Below are 21,972 nucleotides of genomic sequence, written 5' to 3' on the forward strand. Positions count from 1 at the left end.
GCCTCCCTTGTCAGCCCTGCAGCTGGTGCCAGAGTGCAACTTCCGTTTCCTCTAGTTGGATGCTAGACTGCATACCACCCCTCCAGTTGATGGTCTTGACTTCCAAGTGTGGTAAGGTGGTGGTCTGGGGTCCAAATCAGAGCCCTCTGAAGACACCATCGGTTGCTCAGCCTGACCCCACCAAGCTTCTGACCCTCTCTGCTCATTTGCTTTCATAAATGCTGTGTTTTGGTGTGGGCACTTTCATCGTCTGTCTTAAAGCCCTGCCCCTGTGGGGCTGATAGCATAGTGGGATGGGAAGAGGGGGAAACTTAACAAAATGCATACGAAACAGTGGTACAGCTCATCAAGGCAAGACAAGTGCACACTTAATGTAGAGCAGGATGGGATGTGGGTGGTGGGGAGGTTCCTGTGGGGACTCACTGTAAGCTGAGTCGTGGCTGGGCTTCCTGGAGAACATGGTATCTGAGCACACATGAAGGATAGGAGCAGGTGAGTGCAGTCCACTGAGGGACCACCTGGTGCACAGGTGGTCAGTGGACAGAGACCAGGTATACTGGATGTCATGTACCTGCAGCCAAGTAGGAAGAGGTCATTGGAAGGAGGTAAAGCTGGGGAGGGTACAGAGGTCAGGTCTGAGAAATTCTGACTGAAATTTAAGCCAAAGGAGAAGCCCTTTGAGGGTTTTTAACAGAGGGTGTGCTCTGGTGATTGTTTTAAAAGGATAGCACTTTTATTATTTAAAAGGTTAACATTATCCAAGGGTGGTGGTACATTCCTGTAATCCCAGACCCTTGTGGGGATGAGGGAAGAGGATTGCAAATGCAAGGCTACCCTCAGCAACTTATTGAGACCTTGTCTCAAAATAAATATAAAAAGAAAGGACTGGGGCTGTTGCTCAGTGATAATAGTGCCCCTAGGTTCATTACCCAGTTCCATGAAAATAAGTAAAAGAATTGGGCTGGGGCTGGGGTTGTGGCTCAGTGGTAAGAGCACTTGCCTAGCATGTGCAAGGCACTGGGTTCAATGCTCAGCACCACATATAAATAAATAAAATAAAGGCCTATCACCAACTAAAAAATTAAAAAGAAAAAAAAGTTGTCTAACTGGGGCTGGGGTTTTGGTCCAGTGGCAGAGCACTTGCTAGCATGTGTGAGGCCCTGGGCTCAATTCTCAGCACTGCATACAAATAAATAAGTAAAGGTTAATTAACAACAAATTTAAAAAGTGTTTAACTGGTGTCCTTTAGGTTGATACCTCCCTGCTTAGCAACTTTGGCAGCAGATCTATTGAAAATAAGTTAATATGTCACACCTGAAATTCCAACCCAGGGTCAAAGGCAAAGGAAAAAAACACTGATCATCCTGACTACAAGCACACTGACTTATATGCCCAGACCACACTAAATCTTTTTTTTCTATTATAATGAGTTTATAGACACACTATAGTATTTCTGCTGACTTGAGGTTTCTATTTAAAGAGTGCTTTAGAATAGAGTTTTTATTTTATTTATTTATGTTTTGGGGGGAGAAGCAAGAAGGGAAATAGTGGAAGCAGGTTGGTCGACTGGTTTGATGATTTCAGTAGGCTCATTGGTGTAGGACTGGCAGAGTGGCCTAGGGCAAAAGACCCCTGTACTTTGATACATCATATATAATGGAGTATAATTTTTCATTTTTCTGGCTATACATGATGTATAATTCCACCAGTCATATAGTTACATATGTACATAGGGTAATAATATCTGATTCATTCTACTATCCTTCTCAATCCCATACATGCTCCCTTCCCTTCACTCCCTGAGTCTGAAGTAACTCCACTCTTCCCTAGCTCCACCACCCCCACTGTGAATTAGCATCTGCATATCAGAGAAAACATTCAGTTTTTGGATTTTGGGGATTGACTTATTTTCATTTAGCATGATATTCTCCTGCTCCATCCATTTACCAGCAAATGTCATCATTTCAGTCTTCTTCAAGGCTCAGTAATATTCCATCGAGTGTATGTGTATGTGTATATCTATATCTATCTCAATATCTATATAATATATATATATGTATATATCACATTTTTTTACCCATTCATCTCTTGAAGGGCATCTAGGTTGGTTCCATAGTTTAGCTATTGTGAATTGAGCTTCTATAAACATTGATGTGACTGTGTCACTGTAATATGCTGATTTTATGTCCTTTGGGTAAAACATATAAGTGGAATAGCTGGGTCAATCTGTTTAGTTCCTTAGCCAATTTATTGTTTGCATTATTTGGCTTTTTTGGTGTTAAGTTTTTTGAGATCTTTATATATCATGCAGACTTATGCTCTCTCTGAGGTGCATGTAGTAAATACTTTTCTCTCATTCTGTATGCTCTCTTCACATAATTGATTATTCTTCTTTTAAGCTGATTTTTCTCAGTGAAAACATGTCTGAAGGAATAGGAAGACAGCATATTTCCAAAGCTGAGATTTTGTGGTTGGTAAGTACATATTCCTTCATCCAGACAGAAGGGTAAACTGTCTCATGGAGAAATAATATACATCAAACCATGGAGCAATCTGAATATTTTAAAACAGACCCCTCTATAAATTTCTTACATGATCCATGCCTGAGAGTCAACTGCATGACTGTCAGCACCCTGCATGTCCAGGAGTCCTTCTAGAACTTTCCACTTTTGCACCTATTAACAATGGACTGATGTTTTCACTTGTTAGCCACTTTCTGTAAGAAAAATGTCTGTGACCATTACTGATGCTCTCCCTTCAAACTGTTACTAGCAATTTGCTTTATTTAAGGAAAAAACATCTCAAATAGAATTCAAGAGGATATAGTTGGTGTTTGGGTTTAGTCAAGTCAAGATTTCATGCTGGAAAAGAGGCTCAGCAGTCTGAGCCTAAGGCTTTTCCTTAGACCCAGGTCACTTGTGATCTCTGAGTTTCACCAAAATGTTCATTCTTACATATACTTTTCTCAAAGTTCAACAGACAATTCTTGTTTTATTTGCAGGATCTCTCACAACTATTTGCTTTGTAATTTGAGTAAAAAACAAAATGCACTCATCTTTCCTGTGACCCTATTGCTTTCTTCATTCAAAGGCTGTCATACCATATTTTAAGTTGTGTGAACTTGTTATTCAACTCATTTTCCAATCAGCTGTAGCTTTTGGGTCTCAAAGTCTTTACTAGCAGAGACCTTTAACCCCTGGGTAAATATTTTTATGCAAGTGGAAATTTTGGCAATGAAAATAGGAGAAGCAAATTGAATGTGTAAACTTTTAGATAATATATGCATATGCCTAATCTTCTTTTAATATTTCAAATACCTGAAACACAATGACATATGAATGCAGTTCCTTGTAGCATTCTTTATTACATTTTTATTGTAACTGATTTACATATTTTTGTCATGGTTTATAATCAGTAGCAATCTAAATATTTGTTCTTGGTACTTGTTCACTCTAAATTCCAAGGCACACTGATGTTCCTCCAGGGATGTATGAAACTTTTTGTTCTTTAATGCAATTCTCTGATTAATATATTTATTTTCACTCTGGATGTCCATAATTAGCATGAAAATGGCTAATAGGAAAAGTTACTGAATTCTTGATTTTTTTTCCCCTGATATGCCTTGTGACATCTATTTGCTGGTCAAAGTTACAGGTTGCTAAACTCAAGATCCTGTTGGTTGCCAGAATATTTTAAACTTTCAATGGCATTTATTATCAATGAGTATATGTCGATGTACAACTCATTTTCCAATCAGCTGTAACAACTATGTCTCTGAGTCTCTGTGAGCAGATATCTATAGCCACATGGGAGGTTGTTTTAAATGTGTACACATTTTCTCAGTGAAAAGAAGAGAGGATAAATTCTTGAATATATAAAGTTTTAAACAAGTAAATGATAAAGCCCAAAGATTACTCATAGGGTCAAGGAATTTAGTCAAGCCTAAGTGATTGCCAGTGGATAAACAGGGAGTATTTATACAATGGAATAAGACTCAGCCATGAAAAGAGTAATATTTTTGTTTTCAGGAAAATGAATGGAACTGGAGAACACTGTTGGCAGAAATGAGCCGGCACAAAAACACAAATGTCAAATGTTCTCAATAATTTATGCAAATAAGCAAGTAAACCCTGTCAAAGTACAGAATGGAACAGGTAGTAGAGATGGCAGAGGACAGCAGGTAGACAGACAGCATTTAACAGGAACTTCCAGGACCTGGCAGGGGGAGAGAACGAGAAGACAAGGATAGAGGGGTGATTTCTATGTTCACAGCCTGTGTGGAAATAGGACAAGGAATCTCATTAATGTTCAGGATTACTATGAAGCTATAATAATTTTAAAAGTATATATTATACACAGTGCTAGAGATGTTGCTTTATTTCCATTCTTATATTTCCAAAATCAGTTTATTTACACATATCATATAATATATCAGATGTGCATTTGACATTAACATGCTTTTCTGTGTTCTGCAGTGTTCTGGGGCACATCTGTTAGGCTGCTTGAGAAGAGCACATTAGCATGTGCGATTGACATTTGACTAGGTGTTTCACCTCAGGCCACCTCATGAAGAATGCTTCAGTGCAGAACGTTGTTCAGTGGATGCACATGATTACAACAAAATCACATCAAAGCTGCTTTCTCAAAGGGTTCTAGATGGTTTGTAATATTTAATGCTCATGTTTTAAGATCATATCCATAGGAATAGTTAGTTGCTAAATCCTTATTCAAAATTAGTATATTTCTTTCCTTTTTCCCTTCTTCTCTCATCTTTGTCTTTTTCCTTTTTTATTCAAGAGTCTTTTTTCCCCTCTATTCTTCCCTCCTATTTATTCTTTAATCATTTATGTCAGGTGATTTCTCAAGTATCTAAAATTACCATTGATCAGGGCAAATACCATTTATGTGTTTTCTTTGATTTATAAATGTATATACATGCATATATACACATATAGGTACACATATTTATAAAAATATGACTATTTGATATATATAAATGCATATATATATCACAGAGAGAGATTCTTATTTACTTTCTGTGTAGCTTTGTATTTGTGAATGTGCTTCTTTGCACAACCTTTCCTGCTGATATTAGTCAGTCTTCTGTTCCAAATAAATCACAAGTTACTGGAGACAAAACCCAGACTATGTGCTCCAAGCAGGCATTTTGCTTTATTATTTATTACTTACAAAGATATAAGGAATATTCCAAAACTTAGAGACTGGAAGCAACAGGCATTTCTTGGCTTATAGTTTATTTGAATCAAGGACCTGGGAGTGACTTAGCTGATGGTTCTGGCTCAAGGATCTTAGGAGGTAGCAAAGAGGAGTCGTCAGTGTTGCTGGGATCTCTAGCTTGCCATCACACAGAGTGACCGGCTCTCCTTACAGTGGCAACCCCAGCTCTGTCACTCAAAACCCCACAAAGCAGCCTCTAGACAGTTGCTTTCCTCAGAGAAGGCAGAGGCTCCACCCAGCAGTCTTTCTGCAGCCTGGTCTGGAGCAGAAGTCTCTTCATGTTGGCTGTAGTTCTGTTCCTGGGAGGAGAGCCACAGAGCCACTGATTGAAACCAGACCAAAAAGGCAGTGATTGCAGGAATGCGTGGATTCCCTGATGTGGGGATGACTGAGGGTCATGTTAGAGACATCTAGGTTCACCATGTGGAAACTGCTGGAATTCCGGGTGGAGGCAAACCAAAGCAGTTATGGTATTTCCATCAAAAATGGAAAATTAATTCCTCAAGTAATTCCTGGAGTTGAAGCTATAAACAGAGTGGCACCACCTCTCCTGTGGAGAGCAGCTATGCACTTGTGTAACTTACAAAAAGAAGCAACATCAATTTCACTATACCCAAAACTGGTGTGTGTGAACAAGATCTCAAGACAACCCATTTCCAGCTGCTGAGAGCTCCCTGCAAGGGAGCTCTATTGGCACTTGCTGGGTGGTCCATTGTCTTGTCTGTTGCCAGATAGCAACACCTCTGCCCACAAACACAGTTGCTGAGAATAACATGACAGCCTACCTTCCTCCTGAAACTTTATCTTGGCCAGGCTCACCTAGCTATGCTGATGTGAGCTCTGATGTGTGACTGGAGGCACAGCATCCCCGAACATCCACACAATCCCATGGAAGCAAGTCCCGTGGCTTCATCTATGCTGCATGTGGTTTCTCCTGGGGATGCTTTGCTTCCTAATAAAAAATACCAAAGACTATGGAGAAGGTTTGCCCCAATTTACATCATAGAAATGGTTGACACATCCCTGTACCTGTTATTCTGCCAGGTATTGTCCAAATACAGCTTTGATATTCTTTTTCTTTATTGGAATGTAAATCTGTTTTTCTTTTCTAATGCAATTGAAAGCATCCTAAGTTGGTATTAGTTTGCTTGTCCTAATGGTTGGTGGGCTAGGAGCTAGCCAGAACAGAAGGTCTACCCTGTCTTGGACATACTGTGGGGCATGCTGTGGGGTAAGAAGAAGCTAATGTCCATTTTCCAGTCCCAGTAGTTATGGTTCTCTTCTCTGCTCCTGAAGCTAGAAGCTTTAACGTTCACCTTCATTCTTCTGAAAGCTAAATTCATTTCTCTCTGTCCAATAAAGCAACTTTCCTCTAAGCTTGTAACACAATTCAATTTTTAAACCAAGATAAGCCTGGTTTTGCCTCTCTGTAATTAGGTTATTTAGTTTGACTCCTACAGAAAACTAAGCTTGGTTATGATGGAATGAGCAACTGCAGAAACTTCAGTGAAGGTGAATGTAATCACAGGATTTGCTTAGTTTGGTAGAAAAAAAGTGGATTGGCAAGCACCCATGCTTATCCACAGAAGAAAAAAAGTCATCTACAAAAGACAGATTAGAGTTTAAAAAAGAAGGCTCAACAGGAAAGGGAATTTGAACATTGTACATTTGATGATTTAAGAACACATTTTCAATTACTTTTAAGAATATATATAACACCATGTTTTAAAAGAGTCTTTTTATCTTTAATATAAATCAGTACATATTTATGGATTTTATGTTTTTAAAGTTTAGAAGGGATTTTCAACACTAGCAAAATTTTTGAATTTTTTAAATAAATTTTGGTATACATTTTATTTCCTTTTTTTATTAGAAATAAATTGATCCAGACTAGGGATATGGCTCAATGGTAGAGCCTCACCTGGCATGTGTGAAGTCTCAGTTTCCATCCCCAGCAACATTAAAAAACAAGTTGACTAAACCACAATAATATTTGCCATACAATTCAATTTTTCTACAACCATAAAGAGAGGTCATAGTCATTGTGATTTATTACTAAGTCCTCAAATGTTTCTCTCTTTTTTTTTTTCAAAAAGTTGCTAAACTTTAGGCCCTTGGCCCAGAGTTTTCTTCTGGTTCTACAGTGTTGTATTCTTTAATGGCTGGTTTTGAATTCTATTGTACCACAAAGGCTTCCAAATGGAATGTTTGGTCACAGTGAGAAATCTTTATTTAAAAATCCTCTGAATGCTGTAATTGAATAGACATAATTGCAAGGCTCTGTGCCATGCAAAATTGTAAATAATGGTGACAATGTAATTTATGCTCATTATGATACAGTAGCTTATTATGGCTCAAGTTTTCATTCCCTTAATTAGCACAGCTCATCTGTTTCCCTGATAGACATTCCTATTGTACCATCATCTGCCCAGAGAAATGCTTTGCATATTTAGGTTGGTGCTGAGAATCAAGCTTGGTAAAGTGCAGATAACAGGGTACCTGGGCACGATGATGTCCTAAATAGATGTTGACAGCACATCAAAAGAGGAACAGGTACTGCACAGCAGCTAAGGATGAATACTGCATTTGAGTCACAACTGTGAGAGGAGCAGATTACAATAAATGAATGAAGTTAGACAGTAACGACAGTGACATTAATAAGGAAAAAGTCCACATATACATCCCAGACTACACGTGGATGATTTTAAGGAGACATTGCTCCATGGGTTTGTTCAAAGTCATGGTTCCCTGCCTGGCCTCTCTGTTTTAGCAGTTCCTGAGAGTCAGGAGACTTCTCAGGTCAGGTGCAGAGGAAATCTGCACGATGAAGCAGAATGAGTGTGCCCAGGGCAAGTTGAATGGGAGCATCGTGGGAATCTTTAATTATAATGAACCAGAAATACAAGATTCCACTGAAATTGGAACAGTTGACAGAGTATGGTTGAACTTAAACCTTCAAGAGAAAAAGAGGATCAAATAAATCCAACAAATGGAAAAGCCCAAAATCGATCTGGGACAAACATGATAACTGCATTTCAGTATAGGTAGTTCCTGATCCTTCCCAGTAGTGGTCTCCCCTACTCCCCCATTCCTTTCCCTCTGTTGTGCTAGTCAAACCAAATAACTTCTTCCTCTCCAGTGCAGGTATAAGGCAGTCCAATACCTTTGAATATAATACAAAGCCAAGAGGCAAGCTGAAGAATCTCATTTGATGGTAGAAAGTGCACGTATCAAATCTAGCATGCTGGTTACCAACTATGTGGTATCAAAGCACCTGGTAGCAATTTCAATCAAATCAGATACCATGTGTATCCTGTTATGTGTCCCTGTAGCAACATCAATGTTTCCAACTTACTACACTAACAATGCAGCAAAACATTTTTCAACTCCATATTTTCATAGCACTTCTAAGAGGCTATTTAAACAGGGTGTACAACAGAATTCTATCTCAGAAACTAAGGCATCAAGGATAAAAACTGGCTCTTTCTGGGAGTTTTTTGTGGGAGCACAAAATGTCAGTGTACAATAGAAGGGAGGCAGAGGTAGGCAAAGCATTGTATGCACAAGGTCAACACATTCATGTTCAAAGATAAGTCTGGATAAAGAGAGAGGAAAAAACAAAACAAAACAAAAACCAATTAAATCAAAGGAAAAAAAGGGTTTCATACAACACACTATCAAAAAGTAAAAGGAACACACTAAATGCACAAACTGGTGGCAGGTAAGTCCATACCTATTGTGATAGGTTCTAGCATCATTCAGGTTTCTTCTCATCTGTTATCTCAAGGTTATTTAGAGATGTGGTGACTTAACAAGAGTTTCTCACAGAAGGATAGGCAGGCAGGCTTCAATCATTGGTTTCTGGATCTGTCTATGCCATGCAGGCATCCAACTTGGCATCCAGGTGTCCTTTAGTTTTCAATATGTATGCATCCAACTGGTTGGTCAGCTGCTCCTTGGTCAATACAGGGCCAGCCCATGGACTTGGCCTTGGCCTCAGCCTAGGTCTCCAAATTCTCCTCTTCCCCGACATATCATGCCCCGACCTCTACCACCGATTCCGCCACAACCCATAGCTCTATGCCCTAGGCTCCCTCTCCCAGGACCTCCATGACCTCCATGGCCTTGAACACCACCTCTTCTTAAGCCCATTTGGGGTGCTACCTCTTGTCCACCTTAGAGCAGGTTTTGACCTCGGAGTCACATCCTGCCCCTAAGTAGGGTTCCGGTGGCTCATCCCCCATGGAGTCCTCCTCTGGATAAGCCTCTCTGGATTATGGGCAGATCTCTTCCTCCAATTGCTCCCCTGGCCAGGACCCCTATGTGTCGGCCTAACTGTGCCTGGAGGTTACTCTTACCCAGGTGCTGCTGTAAGCTCTTCTGCTAAGTTTTAATGCTGCCTGGACAGAAGGTCTATTCTCCACCTGCTGGGCCAGTCTTCTGTTTCTGGCACTGGCTAGCTGCTGTTGTTGCTGCATCAAAGCTCAAATATTCACTGGCATCGACTGTTTGTTCTTCAGCATATTAGTAAAGAACCAGTTTTTGTGCATTGAACCCGAGGGTCATTTAAGTAATGTGTTCTTAGGAAGGAGCTGAAGTTGCTATTGGCTGCCTCACTGCTCATTTAGAGACATCTTGGTGGTGCTTTTTAGCACAACTTTTAGCGCTGATTGTGCAGCCATCTTCAAATCCCAAGAATCAAAAGAAATGGATGAGAGTGCTCCTCCCGGGGCTGCCACCATGGCTGCAGCATGTGGGCTGGGGACAGGCTGAAACTGAGTTCACAGAGGGTCTCAGGTTCAGTAGATGGGCAGTTGGTTAAAAGAGTGAGATGTAGATTGTGAGGCTTGTTCATTTAGGTGAACTACCTAACCAGCAAATCCGCCTGGTCGTCCGGCCTGCCCTTTTCTGCCTTTCCTCTGTGCCACCACAGTTGCCACCACCAACTCCTGCTCGGTGTCCCCATCTTTATTCTTTTTTTGAGAATCCTCCCCATTCTGCCAGCACACCTGCTTACTACCTGGTGGGCACAGGTGTGTTTGATATTCTGGGAAGAATTTAGCATCTGCATTTCAGCCCACACTATCTCCCACAGAAACCCTGGGAAGAGGCATCTGAGAGGTCATTTTCAAATAGAAGTAAAAAATGACTTCTTATGACAGAATGAATTTGCTTTCCTCTCTTCAAAGGCATCACCCCTGTTTATTTTTCAGACTCAGACTGAAATTTTACCTCATTTTTCCTGTACTTGAATCAATAGCTTCTGACACCTGTTCAAGCAGCTCAAGTATCTAGCAAGAACAATAAAGTATTGGTATGTTAATGTTAGAAAAATAAGATAAATTGCAACACTGAGTTCTTCTATAGACAAAGTTTAAAAGAAAAACTAGAGGAAAAATATATCAGTTAACTTGATACTTTCTTATGTCATGGGAAAATACCACCATAATTCCTAATGTTTAAAGAAATCACAACAGAGACCATTTCATGGGATTTTGGAGTCTCTATGAAATGATATTGGCACATAGTTGTTAACTAGATAGTGAATATCATTATGGAGAAATATGGATTGCAGTTAAATGGTTTGCAGAGGATTCAGGTGGATGGTGACCTATGATAGTGTCCCTTGCTCCATGATATGTACACAACAGTCTTTAGCATTCCTTACACTGTGAGCAGGGCCTAGGGAATGAGAACCCCTCATCTGGACCTCAGGTCTTGGGCAGCTTCATGCCCCTGCCCTGAAGATAGAGAATGTGAACTTCTGTAGCCAGCTCTACCTTCTCAGTACCCAGACCAAGGAGGCTGAAAGCATTTGGAGAGGGCTTCAGGGGCTATGGGTTAAAAGCATTCAGACCCTCTTGCCAAGTTGGGATGCATGCCCCAGTACCTCATGTCATTTAGTGCTTCACAAGAACACAACGGTGAGCTTTTATGTAAAAGCATTTGTTTTTATTTTTACTAATTGAATGCTAGTTAAAATATTTTTATTTCTTCTGCATGTCAAATGTAGTGTATCTTCAGACAGCATTGGGCAGGATGACTTCCAGATCATAGTCTTTGTTTTGAGAGAATAGGGTCTGAACCCATGAATTATGTTCCTGGGTCCATGTCATCAAAATCTTCCAAAATTAGTGTATCTAGAATATTGCTTTCATTTTACCTGTAAATGTGAAATGGAATTTTGATGGGGAAAATAAAATTGAGGGAGGTTAAGAAGACTATCAGAATTGGAGTGAGGAGCATAGGACTTGGATTGGGGAAGCTGTGGTTTTAGACTGGTCTGTACTGTCTCATCCAGTCACAGCAGCTACTCTTTAAGAGTCAACATTTTGGCGATCCAAGATGGCGGCCTAGAGGGAGACTGCACCCCCAGTCGCTCCAGAACCCAGGAGTTAAGAAGGGGAGGCATTGAGAGACTCAGACTGAAGTGGAGCCACGGGTGAGTCTGCCCACTGGGTAAAGCTCGGCCCGGGTGGCAGGCCCAGATAGAGGTGGCTTATCGGAGCCGGGCAGGGCAGTTAGAGTCATCCACAGGCAGTCCTGCGCACTCCGGCGGTGGGCCCCGCCCACACAGCCAGCTTCTCCAGGTTCTCGGAACGGAACTGGCCCGCTAGTGAGAGCCTTTCTGAACAGAGCAGGCTCCGAGTCCTGGAGCCGCTGCAGTGCAGTGTACTCCTGCAAAGAACCAGCGGAGAGCCTCGATCTGCAATCAGCCTCAGGGATAAGGGCAGGGCAGCCGGAGACCTCTTCAGGCAGCTCTGCCCACTCCGGCTGCGGGCTCTCTTCACGGGGAGATCCAAGATGGCGGCCTAGAGGGAGACTGCACCCCCGGTCGCTCCAGAACCCAGGAGCTAAGAGGGGGAGGCATAGAGAGACTCGGACTGAAATAGAGCCACGGGTGAGTCTGCCCACTGGGTAAAGCTCAGCCCGGGTGGCAGGCCCAGATAGAGGTGGCTTAGCAGAGCCGGGCAGGGCAGCTTGAGTCTTCCCAAGGTAGTCTTCCACACTCCGGCAGTGGGCTCTTCCCACACGGACAGCTGCACGGTGCAGGCCCACAGTGAGAGCATTTCTGCACAGAGCCAGTTCCAAAACGTGGAACCAGTAGGGGGCTAGGGGCAGTATTCTTCGAATGAGCTGCTTTATCAGATTCCTCCAAGACATCAGGCTACTGAAGGCTGGGAGGTGATACACTGGAAATCTACTGGGACACTATAAGCCAATAGTGGAAAACTGCAATATCTCAGGGTCCCACTGACAACTGACCATTATGAGAAAACAAGGGAAGAAAATGTCCCAAACAAACCTAGATACTACATCAATAAAACCCAATGACAGCAGAGCAGAAGAAATGTCAGAAAGGGAGTTCAGAATGTACGTAATTAAAACGATCAGGGAAGCTAATGAGGAGATGAAAGAGCAAATGCAGGCATTGAAGGAGGAGATGAAAGAGCAAATGCAGGCATTAAATGATCGCACCAATCAACAGTTAAAAGACCAAATACGGGAAGCAAGAGATCATTTCAATAAAGAGTTAGAGATACTGAAAAAAAACCAAACTGAAATCCTTGAAATGAAGGAAACAATAAACCAAGTTAAAAACTCCATAGAAAGCATAACCAATAGGATAGAACACCTGGAAGACAGAACCTCAGACATTGAAGACAAAATATTTAACCTTGAAAACAAAGTTGAACAAACAGAGAAGATGGTAAGAAATCATGAACAGAATCTCCAAGAACTATGGGATATCATGAAAAGGCCAAATTTGAGAATTATTGGGATTGAGGAAGGCTTAGAGAAACAAACCAAAGGAATGAACAATCTATTCAATGAAATAATTTCAGAAAATTTCCCAAATCTGAAGAATGAAATGGAAAACCAAGTACAAGAGGCTTATAGAACTCCAAACATACAAAATTACAACAGACCCACACCAAGGCACATTATTATGAAAATACCTAACATACAAAATAAAGACAGAATTTTAAAGGCCGCGAGAGAAAAGAATCAAATTACATTCAGAGGGAAACCAATAAGAATATCAGCAGATTTTTCAATCCAGACCCTAAAAGCTAGAAGGACCTGGAACAACATATACCAAGCCCTGAAAGAAAATGGATGCCAACCAAGAATCTTATACCCAGCAAAACTTACCTTCAAATTTGACGATGAAATAAGATCCTTCCATGATAAACAAAAGCTAAAGGAATTTACAAAAAGAAAGCCAGCATTACAGAACATTCTCAGCAAAATATTCCATGAGGAAGAGATGAAAAACAACGATGCAAATCAGCAACAGGAGGCGCTAGCCTAAAGGAATAGCCAAATAAAGGAGAAACCAAATCATGTCAAAAACAAATATGAGTCAATTGACTGGGAATACAAATCATATCACAATAATAACCCTGAATGTTAATGGCCTGAATTCATCAATCAAAAGACACAGACTGGCAGATTGGATTAAAAAGAAAAATCCAACAATATGCTGCCTGCAAGAGACTCATCTCATAGAAAGAGACACCCATAGACTAAAGGTGAAAGGATGGGGAAAAACATACCATGCACACGGACACAGCAAAAAAGCTGGAGTATCCATCCTCATCTCAGATAATGTGGACTTCAAACCAAAACTAGTCAGAAGGATAAAGAAGGACATTACATGCTGCTTAAGGGAAGCATAAATCAGCAAGACATAACAATCATAAATATCTATGCCCCGAACATTGGCTCATCCACGTACGTCAAACAAATCCTTCTCAATTCCAGAAATCAAATAGACCACAACACAATAATACTAGGCGATTTTAACACACCTCTCTCACCACTGGATAGATCGTCCAAACAAAAATTGAATAAAGAAACTATAGATCTCAACAACACAATCAGCAATTTAGACTTAACGGACATATATAGAATATACCATCCAACAAAGAACGAATACGCTTTCTTCTCAGCAGCACATGGATCCTTCTCTAAAATAGACCATATTTTATGCCACAAAGCTACTGTTAGTAAATACAAGAAGATAGAGATACTACCTTGTACTCTATCAGATCATAATGGATTGAAATTAGAAATAAATGACAGAATAAAAAACAGAAACTTCTCCAATACCTGGAGACTAAATAATACACTATTATATGATGAATGGATAACAGAAGACATCAGGAGGGAAATAAAAAAATTCTTAGAAGTAAACGAGAACAAAGACACATCATATCAAAATCTCTGGGACACTATGAAAGCAGTACTTAGAGGAAGATTTATTTCATGGGGTGCATTCAAAAAAAGAAGTAGAAATCAACAAATAAATGAGTTAACACTACAGCTCAAAGCACTAGAAAAAGAAGAGCAGACCAATACCAAAAGTAGTAGAAGACAGGAAATAGTTAAAATCAGAGCCGAAATCAACGAAATCGAAACAAAAGAAACAATCGGAAAAATTAATAAAATAAATAGTTGGTTCTTTGAAAAAATAAATAAAATTGATAAACCCTTAGCCACACTAACAAAGAGAAAGAGGGAGAAAACTCAAATTACTAAAATTCGGAATGAACAAGGAAACATCACAACAGACACGAGTGAAATACAAAACATAATTAGAAGCTATTTCGAAAATCTATACTCCAACAAAACAGAAAACCTTGAAGACATCAACAAATTTCTAGAGACATATGAACTACCTAAACTGAACGAGGAGGACATACACAACTTAAATAAACCAATTTCAAGCAATGAAATAGAAGAGGTCATCAAAAGCCTACCAACAAAGAAAAGTCCAGGACCAGATGGGTTCTCAGCCGAGTTCTACAAAACCTTTAAAGAAGAGCTCATTCCAATACTCCTCAAACTATTCCATGAAATAGAAGAGGAGGGAACCCTACCAAACTCGTTCTATGAAGCCAATATCACCCTGATACCTAAACCAGACAGAGACACATCAAGGAAAGAAAATTTCAGACCAATATCCTTAATGAACATCGATGCAAAAATTCTCAACAAAATTTTAGCAAATCGCATACAAATATATATTAAAAAGATAGTGCACCACGATCAAGTGGGTTTTATCCCAGGGATGCAAGGTTGGTTCAACATTCGGAAATCAATAAATGTCATTCACCATATCAACAGACTTAAAGTTAAGAATCACATGATTATTTCAATAGATGCAGAAAAAGCATTTGATAAAATACAGCATCCCTTCATGCTCAAAACACTAGAAAAAATTGGGGTAATGGGAACATTCCTAAACATTATAAAGGCCATCTACGCTAAGCCCATGGCTAATATCATTCTAAATGGTGAAAAACTGAAAGCGTTCCCCCTAAAAACTGGAACAAGGCAGGGATGCCCTCTTTCACCGCTTCTATTCAACATCGTCGTTGAGACTCTAGCCAGAGCAATCAGACAAACCAAAGAAATTAAAGGGATACGAATAGGAAAAGAAGAACTCAAACTATCCCTGTTCGCTGATGACATGATTATATATTTAGAGGAACCTGGAAATTCCACCAGAAAACTTTTAGAACTCATAAGTGAATTCAGTAAAGTAGCAGGTTACAAGATCAATGCTCATAAATCCAATGCATTTTATACATAAGTGATGAATCTTCAGAAAGAGAAATTAGGAAAACTACCCCATTCACAATAGCATCGAAAAAAATAAAATACTTGGGAATCAATCTCACAAAAGAGGTGAAAGACCTCTACAATGAGAACTACAGAACACTAAAGAAAGAAATTCAAGAAAACCTTAGAAGATGGAAAGATCTCCCATGTTCCTGGATAGGCAGAATTAATATCGTCAAAATGGCTATACTACCTAAAGTTCTATACAGATTCAATGCAATTCCAATTAAAATCCCAATGATGTACCTCGCAGAAATAGAGCAAGCAATTATGAAATTCATCTGGAAGAATAAAAAACCTAGAATAGCTAAAGCAATCCTCAGTAGCAAGAGCGAAGCAGGGGGTATTGCAATACCAGATCTTCAACTCTACTACAAAGCAATAGTAACAAAAACGGCATGGTATTGGTACCAAAATAGACAGGTAGATCAATGGTACAGAATAGAGGACATGGACACAAACCCAAATAAATACAATTTTCTCATACTAGACAAAGGTTCCAACAATATGCAATGGAGAAAAGATAGCCTCTTCAACAAATGGTGCTGGGAAAACTGGAAAACTATATGCAATAGAATGAAACTAAACCCTTATCTCTCACCCTACACAAAACTCAACTCAAAATGGATCAAGGACCTCGGAATCAGACCAGAGACCCTGCATCTTATAGAAGAAAAAGTAGGTCCAAATCTTCAACTTGTAGGCTCAGGATCAGATTTCCTTAACAGGACTCCCATAGCACAAGAAATAAAAGCAAGAATAAACAACTGGGATAGATTCAAACTAAAAAGCTTTCTCTCAGCAAAGGAAACTATCAGAAATGTGAAGAGAGAGCCTACAGAGTGGGAGAATATCTTTGCCAACCATACCTCAGATAGAGCGCTAATTTCCAGAATCTATAAAGAACTCAAAAAACTCTACACGAAGAATACAAATAATCCAATCAACAAATGGGCTAAGGAAATGAACAGACACTTCACAGAAGAAGATGTACAAGTAATCACCAGATATATGAAAAAATGTTCAACATCCCTAGTAATAAGGGAAATGCAAATCAAAACTACCCTAAGATTTCATCTCACCCCAATTAGAATGGCGATTATCAAGAATACAAGCAACAATAGGTGTTGGCGAGGATGTGGTGAAAAAGGAACACTCATACATTGCCGGTGGGGTTGCAAATTAGTGCAACCACTCTGGAAAGCAGTGTGGAGATTCCTCAGAAAGCTTGGAATGGAAACACCATTTGACCCAGCTATCCCACTCCTTGGCCTATACCCAAAGGACTTAAATCAGCATACTACAGAGATACAGCCACATCAATGTTCATTGCTGCTCAATTCACCATAGCCAGATTGTGGAACCAACCTAGATGCCCTTCAGTTGATGAATGGATAAAGAAACTGTGGCATATTTATACAATGGAATATTACTCCGCAATGAAGAATGATAAAATTATGGCATTTGTAGGCAAATGGTCGAAATTGGAGAATATCATGCTAAGTGAGATAAGCCAATCTCAAAAAACTAAAGGACGAATGATCTCGCTGATAAGCGGATGAGGACATATAATGGGGGGTGGGACGGGCTAGCATTAGGTTTAGGGTTAGGTTTAGAGTTAGGCTAAGGAGAGCAGTAAGAATGAAGGAAAGAAGGACTGTGTAGAGGGAAAAGAGGGGTGGGAGGGGTGGGAGGGGTGGGAGGGGTGGGGGGGAGGGGAAAAATATAATAAACATCATTACCCTATGTAAACGTTAAAAAAAAAATTTAAATGTGTTGATGAGTAAATAAAGGGGTGGATAAATAAATGTGTGATAAAAAAGATAGTAAAATATTAATAGTAAAAAAAAAAAAAAAAAAAAAAGAGTCAACATTTTGCCTGTACAAACTAACCCCCATGCACATACAGCTACACCCTCACATACACCAGGCCATCCTGAGATCCCATCAGTTCAGAAAGTAACATCCTGAGCCAAACCTAGTGAGAGCCCATGTAAATGGCAGCTGGTCTCACTGCCCCACAGCAGAAACCAAAACCCAAATTCATCCAGGAAAGCACCCTCCATTTAACTGAGACTGGCTTGTGAGCAGAACTACACTAGACAACAAATTATATTCTACTTATTGCTCAGGAAGTGGGCTTCTGCAGAGTGCCATGGATCACAGGTCCAAATGACCCTGGGTTTTATGCTCTGGAGCCATGCATGTGCCCCCTTTCAGTCACCTGGAAGGGGTAGATATGTGGTGTGGCTTTCAAGTTGTATTCCTCACAAGTGAAAACTGCAGAGCCCTTGAGGACTCCAGGACCAGTAGGAACTGAGTCATACAGGAGAATATATGGTGAAAAATGTTCTTTGTTCAGTTTCCTGATGTTATGGCCTCAGGCCCATTAGCTTTGTTGTCATCATTTTGCTCATTAGAACAAAGGATCCAGAGGGAAAGTGGGCAGTGGGGAGTAGAGCAGAGTTAAATCTCCCCTAATGTCTTCATTCCATTGACAACATTTGTACCATTTTCCATTGCAAATGCTTTCCCTGGCTATTCTTCTGATGTACTTCCCCCTGAAATAGTTTCTGAGGTGTAACAGAGGTTTAATTATGGACTCCTTAGTTTCAGTGCCTGGAAATTCATACAGACATTGTGTCACTAATTCTCCCATGAAACATTTCATGGTACTTACTCCCAGATTCCAACTGGCTGCCTGATCTTGGCCTGGGAGTTGGCAGCAAAAGCTCAGATGAAGTCATTTTAGTAAAGATTCCTCCTTGTTCCTGTTAATGCAGGAGAGTTCCTTTTCCATGGGAGTTTCATTTTCCCAAATTTATAGTGGATTGGCAGTGAAATTGAAGAGGTCCTTTGCAAAAGGATAAAACTTCCTTATTATTATAAAACAATTCTTAACATAAAAAAATTAAAGATAACATAAAAGCAGAATGTTGGAAAAGTACTTAACCAAATCTATTGTCTGTAGATGCATTCACACTTTGCTTTTACTTCCTAGAGGCATCTTTATTGCATTGACTAGCTTTTTGGAACCCTGCTCCATTCATGCCAGATTCAAGACAAACTTTTTCTATACCATTCCAATGTTTTCATATGCACATTATCAATGCCCCAACATGTTTCAGTCTATAGGTTTGCCATGATTGAGCAACGTCTTGCTTCAGGGTGGTTGAGGTGGTTTCTGATAATTTATAGCATACATTAACAGTAACTGCCAGCAGCTCCTCCCCAGCTGTAGAGTCAGGTGCAGTCCCTCTTCTACAAGACCTTCTCTGGGCCCACCCACCTCTGGGTATCTCCCTTCATTTGTCCATCAGCTTCCCTCACTCCTCTCAAGACTTACGACACTCAGATCCCTCTTAAGCCCAGATTTCATCCCATCAGCCTACTGCTTGGAACCCAGGGCTCCCACTCCCCACACAATAAAGGCTAATTCCTCAATTTAGCAATACTCACCTCCCCCCAGCACAAATACCAATGATTCCCACTCTTCTGAAATATTTTTCTCCCCCTGCATCACTGCATTCTTCAAACTCCCACCCAGAGAGGACACTTCTCCCCACAGGGAACCCTGAACCCACTGGGGACACCCGGCTCGCAGGGAACCCTGCACTCCCTGTGAGCCCACCCACAGGGTACACCACACCCACAGGATACACCCCACTTACAGGGAATGCCCTACCTACAGGGAGCACCCCACCTACAGGGAACATATCACCCATGGGGTTAACTCCTCCCACAGGGAACAGCCCACCTGCAGGGTGCACCCCCACTTCAGGGAACACCCCACCTGCTGGGAATGCCCCACCCACATAAGACACTACTCTCAGGGTACACCCCACCTACACGGTACACCCTGCCCACAGGGAACATCCCATCTACAGGGAACACCCCACCCATGGGGTAAACTCCTCCCACAGGGAATATCCCACCTAAAGGGAACACACCACCCATGGTGTATACCCCACCTACAGGGAATACCCTGCCTACATGTACACTATTCTCAGGGTACACCCCACCCACAGAGAACACCTTACCCACAGGCTCCTCTTACATAATACATGGCACTCAGTGTACATTCGCTCATGAGTTTCATGGCAACCACATCGTTCGCTCTGCCCACAGGACACTCCACACCATGGTGCACTCATGTCTTTCAGGTAGAGGCTGAGCTCCAGTATTCACTCCTCTGTGTGGTTGGGGACTGAGTCTCTGGTGGGCTTCTGTGGGCTGAAGCACATCCTGCATGCCACTCTATCTCTGCTGGGGGAGGGTGCACTCTGTGACCTCAGGGGAAGGAGGGAGCACAGGGAGCCTGCACGTGGATTTCCACAGAGCAAGGCCTTTCCTTGTGGTCCATCTGTGTATACTTATCACACCACTATAATAAATCTTAGTCAGGAATGCAGCTATACTCTGAGTTCCATGATACCTTCTAGAAAATTGTCAGCTATGGTGTGGTCTTGGGGACCCTCAAGGTTGGCTGAATGCATTTCTGGTATTCTTAACATGTACACTGTTTTCTGTGAACTGTTTTTTCATCTTAGACTTGAATGTATTAAGGTAGGTTCTGAAGGGAGGAATCTGCAGAGGTGGGCTTCTATTTCTATCTCAGTATTTCAGGAGGCAGCTGATAGCAAGTAATATTCCCTATGCTATGTCCTGATAGATCAGGCAGTAGACACAGTGTGGTGTGTTTGTGAGCAGCCCACCTGCCAAGAAAAGGCCAGCTGACTTCTCCACTCAGTTCCAAACCCACCATTTGGATGTACTTCATAACAACCAGCCAGAGTCCTATCAAAATAGCTCCCTGCCCACGGCAAGTACATTGCAAGAGATAAGAGCTTCTCCTCCTGGTCCCAACATATCCCTTCTTCATTCCCTTCATTCCCTTCAGTGGGAAGAGATTCTTTGCCAGACTGGGTGGAGATGGTGTGTCACATCCCTCAGGTGGGTGGTGTTTTGCTTGCCAGGTCCAGCATTTGCCTTGGTGAACTTCACATGGAGGGCCAGAGCCACTCCTCTGCAATGAGTCTGAGTCTCTATCACAGAGCTGGCACTCTCCCAAGTCTGCTCTGTCTTTGGTACTTCCTCTTTGTGCTAAACATAGTAAGTCTTCCTTTTTTTATTTGTTTACATATTATTAAGTTATACAATAGATCCCTTGAATGGATTCCTCCTACCTAACATGTACATCCTCCAACTGAAAGCTCACCCAACCCTCTTCAATGTTGTTGCTTTGATTTTCAATTAAAGTTAATTATCTGAGCAAGGAACTTATCAGAGGCACCAATTAACTGGGTCCATTTAACCAATTAACTGCTACTCTTTCATAGCAACAGTTCAATTTCCTCTGGTGACTTGGATCAGTCACTCCATTCAGAAGGAAAACCCTTTACCAGTCTTTTGACTTTTGACTTTCCAGTCTTTCCAGTCACAACCTCCAGGTATGTGACTCTCATCCACTAACTTGATAAAAACCAGTGTCGAGTTCCCAGGTGGAAATAGTCCCCAAGGGAGTCTAGGATCTCTGATGCAGCAGACCTCAAAGTCTTTGGGCTGGAACATTATCTTAAGGCCTTTGCAATGTTGGGTTACAATGCAGATCATTTCAGAAATTTATTCACAGAGTGGCTTTACTGAAAATCTCATGCATTTTATTTTGATCATTGGCTTAGTTCAGCTGTGAGACAAGACATGGTAATCACCATTGTTTATAAAAAGGAGCACATGTTAAGGTTTTAAAAGGCCAATACTTATACCAAACACCCAGTGATGTCTGCTTTTAGCAATACCATGCAAAGTTTACCTTCCCCAGAGCTGAGTCTGTTTTTCAGAACCTTGGGTTTCAAACTGCTGGTCACAAAGTATGAGGAGCATGAAATAAGTTGACTGGATTGGCACCATATATTAAAACAAACAAACAAACAAACAAAAAAAGAACAAAATAGAGAATACAATAGAAATACCAGAGAACATTTCAAGTAGTAAGATATGCCCAAATTTCAACCTTCTATTTGAGTTTGTGTGTAATCCTGTGTTGAGTCATGATATAAAATGTACTCCTTTACCCTCCAAAAAAAAGAGCAAAAGAAAGAA

At 40.9% G+C, this 21,972-nt stretch overlaps 1 pseudogene; it reads right to left on the reverse strand.

Moving 5' to 3' along the window:
- Positions 1-9,085: 9,085 nt before the first annotated feature.
- LOC124973662 (chromatin target of PRMT1 protein-like) lies at positions 9,086-9,920 on the reverse strand (annotated as a pseudogene).
- Between the last annotated feature and the right edge of the window lie 12,052 nt (positions 9,921-21,972).

Source organism: Sciurus carolinensis, unplaced genomic scaffold, assembly GCF_902686445.1.
Source record: "Sciurus carolinensis unplaced genomic scaffold, mSciCar1.2, whole genome shotgun sequence".
Classification (NCBI taxonomy): domain Eukaryota; kingdom Metazoa; phylum Chordata; class Mammalia; order Rodentia; family Sciuridae; genus Sciurus; species Sciurus carolinensis.